Raw genomic sequence first — 9,462 nt, 5'->3', positions numbered from 1 at the left:
CACCCACTCAGGGTTTATACTTCTGCAAAACAAGTCCCAAAGTCCTTCAAGGTCTCCTGCACATCCGGTCCTCCCTGTGGTGCCCAGAAGGACCTTTGCCACCCCTGCTGTCTTCCTGTCCCAGAGAGGGTCACTGACACCATGTCTTGGGGCAGAAGAAAAAGAAGATGGGTCTGGGACATGGTGTCACTGCTAGAAAACAAGCGTGTGCTTTCTGAGATATCAGCAAGGGCTGCTGAAAAGAGAAAAGAGATAAATTAAAGGGACTCCTAGCGGCCAAAATGAGACCACTTGACCGTCCAAAAGGAAATACTAATTATCGTTAAACAGCATGGGTTGAGCCTCCTAAAAGCTGAAAGGGCCATAATGGTCCATCCATTTAAAAGGGTAAAGTTGAAATAAAGTGTAGAAAAAAATAGTGATAATAAAAACATTACTTTTACTAGTTTTAACAAGTAGGGGAGGAGGCAATAGCTGGGTGTTTTATTCCTCCTAGTGACCTTATTGTCACTTACAGTGTGTGGAGTTGCCTTCTTTTTCTCCAGGTAAGGATGATGAGGGAAACGAGAAGCTGTGAATAAGTCAAATAGTTCCAGAAAAAGCAAGAATTGAACCGCGCACAGGAAGCAGCCCTCGAGGTTGTGTACAGCAGGAAAGAGGGTCCACCAGGGTGTTGTAAGTTGGTAGACTTGCAAGATGCTAGGAGGAGACAAGCTAATGATGCAAACTCAGTCGATTTCCTGGACTCAAAAGCCTGGACCATGCGGCTAACCTTACTAAGTTAACCAAGTTATGAGAAGACAGACACAGTGCCAGTTATGCTAACAGAGCAGGGCTGATGTCAAACACCTCACCTAGCATCCCTACACTTGAGCCTCACAACAACTATATGAAAAAAGAGGCTCTTAATGTGCCCATTTTACAGAGGAGGAAACTGAGGCTGGGAGAGCTGAAACGAGGTCCTCCCCTGAATCCAAGTCCCCCCACCCCAGCTCCAACCACCCCTCATCCAACTCGGCCTGCTGCCCGTCACAGGTGCTCAGAAAGACACTAACCACACCTGGCTCTGTGCCCTCAGGAAGCAAAATGAGCCCAGCCCCCAGGAGAGGGGACTGGTAGCCTTTGGGGATAAGCAGAAGCTTGAATCTGAAGAGGTGTCCCTGGACAAATGTGCTGCTGTCCAAGTCTTTCTCCTGCTCAGCCCCTGGGACCCATCTGAAAGGTTTCCCAGGCTCAGGACATCGAAGCTCAGAAGTAGCTGGCATTGACTTAGGGCCCATCTGTGCCTGAGGCCACCCTCAGTCTCATGTATTATCATCTCACTGGCTCTTCACAATCCTGATAGGAGTGACCATTCTTACCGTCCATCTCACAGATGAGGAAACGGAGGCAGAGAGAGGTTAAATGGCTAAGATCTCCCAGAGAGAATGGTGGAGTGAAGGGTCGAACCCAGATGCTCAGACCCTGAGCCCATGCCTGAACCACTGAACCACACTGCCCCCTGAGGAAGGGAGCTGGTGCCTGGAGGGGAGCTCCCATAGTGAGTATGGGGGGATCTGACTGTGGACATACATGTGACATGTCAGTGTGTGTGCCTGGGGCAGTCAGTACAGGCTGGTTTCCGCACTTTCTGGGGAACTCTACCAACAGGTGTAACATCCCTGAAGTTCACTGTCGCTCTCTGGACCAGTCAGGGCCTCTGGTCCTTGATCTGCTTTGCCCCGGGCCCCTCGCACACCCTTCCCTTTCATTCCCTTCTTGCTGCAGACCCCACACCTCAGCTCTCGTGCTTCTCTCCATCCCTCTCTTATCTCTCGGCAGGCCAATGCGGGGATAGGGTCTTCCCAGACACCCCTTTTTCACAGCCAGCCCACAGCCTCTTCCTAGGATATATTTAGTCCCAGGGATCAGTCCAGATGTTACAATGGACAATTCCAGAAGTAACCAAGTGGACGGGACTTCCTCCACCTTGTCTTGTGGTTCGGGTCCTGGAGAATGGCCACTGGGTGCCCCCCACCCCGGGCATTCTGTCCTTGCCCATTTTTCCAGATCATCCCACCCCTCCTTCCCAGGATGCCGGTCTAGAGGAGCTCTCCGCAGCATGAAATACTAGGGGGGAGGGGAGTGGGAGGATGGGGAGACAAGAAGGACTGAGTGTGGAGCCCTTGCCTCAGAAGGGATAGGTCCCAACCCCGAGCCCCACTTTCTCCCACTCTCCACCCCACTGCTCTTTCTTCACTCCACCTCCAAGTGCCCAGTCCCCCCGACGTCCTGCACCTTTTCGTCCCACAGCCAGGGTCTGTGACGCACACCTCCCCCATACACACGGTCCTGTCTCAATCTCTGCGGGGCTCTTCTTGTGCATTTCAGAGGCGGCTCAGGCCTCGTCCCTCTACAGGTGGCCCTGGAAACCTGCCAGGACCCTGATGCCAGGCTCTGGGCCAAAGGATGACATCTGTCATCTCCGTTAATCTTTTCTGGCAGGTGCTACCAGCCTGCCTACAGAGACTCAAAGAAACTGGGTGATCCTGGGTCACACAGCCAGACACAGCAGGCACAGCAGGTGACACACAGGACTGCCTGGGCCGTGAAGGGCAGTCAGTCATCCGCCCGGCTCCTGGCAGCTTTGTGCAAGGCAGCTTCCTGCCCCAGGTCCCCGCCCCTCCCGGACCTGCTGCCTGAGCCACCGAGAGCTTTCTTCCTCCTGTGCTGGCAGAGCCCGGGCGCTGCACTCAGGGACACACAGCCTCCACGCTGCAGCCAGGAGCCCCAGGGGAAGGAGGAGTTCCTTCCGCTGCAGGAACTGGGAATTGAAGGTAGGGGGGTTGGAGAGGGGGCGGCACCTTCCCACCAGCCCCAAGCCACCGGGCTGAAAGGGTTGTCGCACCTGACGACAGCCTGGGTGCTTGCCTTCGCCCATTCAGTGCGAGAGCCGGGCGTGGCAGCCGGGCGTGGCAGGAGGCCATTGCACAGATGGGGAAACTGAGGCATGGAGAGGGGAAGAAATGCCCAGAAGGTATGGAGGGCAGGCCTCACCTCACCACACCCTAGGTCTCCAAGCTGTGGGCAGATGTAGTGCCCTGGGGGAGATGGCCCTTCAGCCAGCTCAGGGGGAAGAGTCAGAGTTCTGAAGCCAGACTGTGGAACCGGGGAGTCGGGAGGTATGGGAGCGAGAAGTCCACCCCTTCCTGAGCTAATTTCTGCTTCTATATGAGGGGTGGTACATACTCCCCTCACAGGGGGTACTGACAGTACTGAATGAAGGAGTCCTGGGAGGAAGCTCCTGGATTGCTCCCCCCCCCCCCGCCCACCCAGAATGACACCCGCGAGACCCACCGTCATGGGGATGACAACATCACGGGGGGCTCACCGTGCGCCCCCAACACTGGGCCCTGAGCTTACCTGAAACTGCTCCATTTAATCTTTGCAGCAGCCCAGCGAGGTAGGAACTGTCACCATCCCCATTTTACAGATGGGGAAACTGAGGCACAGGGAGGTTAAACAGCTTGCCTGAGATCACACAGCCAATGAATGGGGGCCCTGGGTTCCCTGGTCTGACCCTGTGAGCTAGAGGAGCCTACAGGCTATTCACCTGGCGGAGTCCCACAGCTGGGACCGGGGGAATGAGAGAAGGACAAAGACGTGCTTGTCCACTGACTCAACAAATAAGTATCCACTGCATGCCAAGGGGGCGTGGGGCGGTGCACACAGTGTGAGGCCAACTGCCTTGGGTTTTTAAATGGATCAGGGTCAAGTAGGGCCCCACTGCCCTCAACCCTGCATCAACACCTCCAAGCACCACCAGTGCCCCCAAAAGCCTGCAGTAGCTCCTGCACGGAGCAACAGTCCCAAGGAAAATTCAAACAGCCTGTGGATCGCATTGGTCTGCCGGGAGCCGCATCCAGTGGAAACAGACATGGGCCTGAGGCTGGCCAGGAACTGAGCCTCTTCCTGCCCGGAGAAGCCTGGAGAGAAGGTCCGAACAGAGGGCTGTGCAGACCAAAATCAAGAGCCTAGTGTGTGCCCGGCGCTTTACATAAGTGATCTTGTGTATCACTTGACAACTGTGCCAGGAAGTGGGACCTCCAAAGCCCTACGCTGCAAACAAAAATACCTCGTGGTTCAGAGAGATGAAGCAGCTTGCCTGAGGCTGCACAGCTCTTCACAGATTTACTCTCTGACTCCTGGCCTCTGCCCACGGCCACCCATACCAGCCTTAAGCGGCTGTATCAACAGCGGTTAAGCCCCATTTTCTTTCCAGGGAAGTCGAGAGAGGTTTTGTACCCGGCTTGGTGACTTTGGGCGGATGAGCAGCCTTTCACCCTGGGCCTCAGTTTCCCCATCTGCCAATTGGACTCATAACCTACTTCACCCCCGCATCTTCAGCAGTGGGCATTTCAAGGTGGCTTTATAAGTGGTAGCTCTTGCTACCAGTGGGGCGGCCACTGAGAACTCCCCAGTGGGAGCACCGGCCAGCAGAGTCATGCCATCCCGAAGGGCGTGAGCCACATGCCACCCCAGCTTGGAGACAGATGCTGTGGTTTATGAGCTGGGCACAAAGACTCCCTTTGGTATATGGAACAGAGGGCTGCACGCCGCCCAGGAGGAGCACAGACGGGCAGCGTGGGCAGGGGCTCAGTGTCGAGTCAGTGAGCTTAGTCCCTGTTTACTCCTCTGATAACTGGGGTGACCTTGGTTAATATTCACCAGCAGCCTCCCACATCGTCCCTCTGGATCCACTGCTTAAATACAGGCAAGGACAGGGCTCTGTCTCCCCAGCCGTGGTCACCAGCCCCGACCTGGGACAGTGAATCGTAAGTATGCCTTCCACTGGCAAGAGCCTCCAGAGAGGCCTCCGGGTCCCTGCGCTACCCGGGGAAGGCCCTGGGGCTGCAGGGAGGATGGAGAGGGCTGGGGCTTGGCCTCCTGTTGTCATAGTAACAGCAGCCCTGGGGGTCCTTTCCTGCTCCCCAAGCCTGTCCAGGGCCTCCCCAATACCTCCCGGTGATTAAACTGGCCCTCTGTGGGCAGAAGTGGAAATGGGGGGCTGGCTCTGGCGTCCCGGGACCGAGGAAGGAGTACGTTTCTGCTGACACAGCTTCTGTGTCTTTCCCGTAGGTTGTCTTCTGTAGGTCTCAGCACCTCCCCTACTGCTCGGGTGTGTTTCTTTTTCCGCTTCTACAGATGAGAAAAATAAGGCTCAGAGGGAGACAGTGAGAAGCCCAGGCTCATGCAGGGACCTGGTAGGGGGGCCAAGCCAGACCAGAAGCCCAGAGTTTCAGCTGCTCCTCAGGCCTCCATCCTCTCCCGAAATGCCCAGAACAGGACCGCACTAGGTCTCAGCCTGGAGGTACCAAATTGGGCCCCCCTGTGCACTGTGGGCCTCTGGGCGTCCTCGTACGCAGCAGAAGATGGGAAGCTGGGGATGGGCACCATCATCGGGGGGCTTTGAGCTGTATTCCTGAGCCCTCGCTCTGGCCAGGCAGCTTCTACTGAAGCCTCATGGCCATCTTCTGAGGTGCTTACCATGGCGCTCCCCTTTTACAGACGAGGACATCCGGGACAGGGAGGCTCATCACTTGTTCCCAATCACACACCATGTAAGCTCAAGCTCAGGCCGCCTCGTTCCAGAATCCCCGCTCCGGACCCCAGGTCCACTGCCAACATGGTTCCCTCTGGCCTCAGGCACCAGCTGGGGAATGGGAAGCCTGGGCTGGCCTTGAGCCCCCTCTCATGCTGGGTGACCTTAGAAAGTTGCTCAACCTCTCTGTCCTTTTGGTCAAAGGATAGATAACCTTTGCCCTCCCGACCCCACCCCACTCCCACTGGCCTTGATCCCTGGAGTTTAGGAAGCGATATGATTTCTCCACCATTGGTTTTTGGAGCTGGGGCCTACAGAGATGACCAAGGCCAAGGCAATCAGACTCCCCGAGAGGGCTCTGAAAGGTTCACAGTATCAGTAACGACTGATGCCTCCTGAGAGCTGACTGCATGCCGGGCATTTCTTGGCACTTTGCAGCTATTTCATTTGCATAATAGCTCCATGGGGTAAGTACTCCCTTATCATCTCTGGGAAACTGAGGTTCAGAGAGGCTGAGTAACTTGTCCAAGGTCACACAGCTGACAGTGAATTGAACTTGGGCATTCTGGCCTCGTAGCCTCTGATCTTAGCCACAAAGCGATGTTGCCCCTCTTCATTTAGCCAGGCCACCTCTGAGTTTTCTGTTCCAAGGCCTCTGCCTTCAGCTGTATACACAGAGAAGGGTTAAATGCCAGACTCAGAAATCGAAATACCTAGGATTAAATTCAGTTCTGTAGGGACTTCCCTGGCGGTCCAGTGGTTAAAACTCTGTGCTTCCACTGCAGGGGGCGCGGGTTTGATCCCCGGTCAGGGAACTAAGATCCCGCAGGCCGCGCGGTGTGGCCAAAAAAAAAAAAAAAAATCAGTTCTGTAAGCAACCAGCTCTGTGATTTTCAGTAATTTACTTAACTTCTGTAGTCCTCAATTTCTCCATCTATAAAATGAAGAAATAAAATGAAGAAATAATAAGAAAGGCCTGCTGTTTACTCAGTGTAGTGATAAGGAGGACGCCGATGGTAAATACCATTTGCTTGGAATAGGGCTTGGCAGCTCATAGGCATTAAACAAAGACTTGGAGAATTGAATTGAACATACTCCAAACTCAGGGGCCATTCTTTGATCATCAGCATTCCCCTCTCTGGTCCTGGGTAGTGTGGCAACCGGCCAGCAAGAAATCTGCCAGTTCTCAAGCCTGAATCCTACCTGTGCGCAGGTACAGGGAGGCTTTCCACACCGGCTCGGTGCCCGCCCACCCATCACCTTGTTCGTTCCTCACGTCTGCCCTTCAAGAGATTCTTTTCTCCACTTTACAGGACGCCGAGGCTCAAAGAAGTGAAGTCACTTGCCCAAGGCAGCTTGCCCGTAAGTGGCGGGGCTGGGTCACACCAGGGCTTATTTAGTGCCAGGTGTCAGCAGGTTGTGACCTTAGGCCACAGTCGCTTCCCTGGACCCCACTAGGTTGCTCTTGGTCACTCATTTTATGTCCTGGGGGAAATGGCATGAGATTAGGCAAAGGGACAGCTCACTTTACTCTCCCTGACCTGCCCCTGATTCCAGAAGTGTCACTGTGACATCTTCATTCTATTGGTTTAAAATGTGGTTCCTACACCTCTGGGCACGTCACCATTTACTTTCTCATCTCCATTTGGTTCCCGCACTAGAATTGGGGGGGGGGTGCTCCTTTTGATAGAAGGGTGAGGAGAGAGAAGTCTTAGGCCCCCGAAGTTGTAAGGAACAGACTGAGAGGCAAAATGAAGCCAACAGGGGCTCAAGGTTAACGTCAGAGTCCTCAGGACCTAACTCTGACATTTACAGGGTCTGAGACCTGGTGACATACTGTCCCATCTGTAGTTCGAGTGGTGGGAAAACCAAGGCTTGCTCAAGCCAGCTTTATCCCTGACTCACTGTGTGGCCTTGGCAAGGCCCTGACCCTTTCCTGGTCTCAAGCCGTTTACTGGGAAAGGAGGAAGCCAGAGTAGGTGATGTAACCCCCTGGCAGATGGACTGGGTGGGAGCCAGGGATGTGCTCACCCCAGCTGTAGCTCCACACCAGCCTTGTTACCTTCTTAAGGCCAGCAGTCCTCTCAGCGGAAGGGCACCGCATCCCATCCCCCATGGGAAGTCTCAGTCCATGTTGTTCCACCAAAGCTAGATACCCCTCTAATTAAAAATCCAGCGTTGGTACACAGGGACCTCATTTAGATCCCCCCCTGCCTCGATTTATACAGCTGGTGAGAATGAGGCCCCAGGACACGAAGATGCTTGCCCAAGGCCAAGTGGACAGAAGTGGCCCTGTCAGGACTAGAAGCCACAGCCCCTGGCCCTGAGACCACTCAGCATATTTAGTGTCCCCACCCTGCAGAAACCCAAATCCCTCATGACCTCTGCGCCCTGCAAAGATGGGGAGTTTCCACAAACCATGAAGGACCACAGCAAAATCCAGTGGAGTTGTAGAGAGAAATCCAAGGGCAATGGAAATATACAGAACTACTCTTAGCACGATCATAAGCTCTAAAACCACTGGCTAGTTTAAGAAAAGTATAAACAAGTATTACGTAATGCGCGGTCTGCTCTATTTGGATAAGTTAGAGGTTTGAAGGCCAGAAAGAAAGGTGGTAGAAAGAAGCCAGTTTTGTGCTTCATCCTGTTGTTTCATTGGAAGGAAACTTTTAAAAGTCCAAGGGGTAGGTGAAACCCAGCATTCCTTATTTCCAACTTTTCCCCCTCAGGTTCTCATATGCCAAGTTCAAGGGCTCCTTTGTCTTTGTATTTTATTAAAATGACGGTTTTAGTTATATGACTGATAGCTAGCAGCAGACGCACGCTTCTCCTCTGCTTGGACCTCAGTTTCTCCATCTGGGAAGAGAGCAGGTTGTACTTAGGAGGTCTCAGCCTAGTGGCCCAAGGCTGGGATCTATATGCCGTAGAGGGAGCTCCGTGGTGCGGGTGACAGTGACTTTGACTATCACGAGATAAAGCCTGACCTTGCTGGGTCAGCCACAAGCTTTGCCATTCCCTATTGTCTCCCCCCAGCCATGGAGCTCATCTCCCTCCCAGCCACCCTCGGAAGCCTTCTAGTTTGCACCCCTACCAGCCTCCCCTCAATGTAATCTCTCTCAGATGCCTTCAGTGTAAGGCTCGGTGTCTAGACTTATTTCACTAAGTCCTCCCAACAATCTTACTTTCTACATGTGACAGAATGAGGGCCAGAGAGACTAAATGACTCGGCCAAAGTCACACAGCTGGTAGTGACAGAGACCCGGATTAGAACCCAGGTCTGTCTGAACAGAAAAGGGATGCTTTTTCGAATCTTACCCACCCCACCTCACCCCTGTCCCACCAAACAAACCCCACTTGACTGGAGGAACCAGACCTCTAACACCCACGTCCACGCTGAGTGCAGAGCTGGGACACAGGTGGCGAGCGAGATAAGCAGCTAAGCTGACTGCAGCCCATTCCCGCGTCTGAGGCCATAGACTCACTCTGAGGGCAGCCCTCTAGCTCAGGAAAATCTACTAGGGGCTGAGGTTCACTGTGAGTATTAAGGGGGTATGGCCTCCCATCTGGGTTCCCTCACAGCTCTCCTGTGTTCTGACTGGGTGTCACTGGGCAAGATCCTTCCCACTCAGGGCAGCAGCCTCTCTGTCCATTAAAAACCAGGGTTCAGCGGAATCCCTTCTAGGGCTGTTCCAGGTCCAGTCATCCCTGAGCCCGATCTGGCCCGCTTCCTGGGCGAGCATCTACTTCCTGTGCCTCAGTTTCCTCTTTTGCAAAGTAGGGGCTGTGGCACTTACACCTCGGGGTCATTGCAGATGTTAGTGGAACCATCGAGAACGTGGACTCCAGACCCAGACTACCTGGGGGTGTGATTCTGGTCCTGC

At 54.1% G+C, this 9,462-nt stretch overlaps 1 long non-coding RNA gene across 1 annotated transcript; it reads left to right on the top strand.

The window, feature by feature from the left end:
• Window positions 1-2,670: 2,670 nt before the first annotated feature.
• LOC114903383 lies at window positions 2,671-9,428 on the top strand. The gene is made up of 3 exons (XR_003795722.1): window positions 2,671-2,816; window positions 4,714-4,814; window positions 5,119-9,428. It is a non-coding gene; the product is annotated as an uncharacterized LOC114903383 (long non-coding RNA).
• The last annotated feature ends 34 nt before the right edge of the window (window positions 9,429-9,462 follow it).

This window comes from Monodon monoceros, unplaced genomic scaffold, assembly GCF_005190385.1.
Source record: "Monodon monoceros isolate NGI ecotype Baffin Bay Population unplaced genomic scaffold, NGI_Narwhal_1 Super_Scaffold_21, whole genome shotgun sequence".
NCBI lineage: Eukaryota > Metazoa > Chordata > Mammalia > Artiodactyla > Monodontidae > Monodon > Monodon monoceros.
Note: the sequence above shows the minus strand (reverse complement) of the source record. Positions and strands in the feature narration are given on the sequence as shown.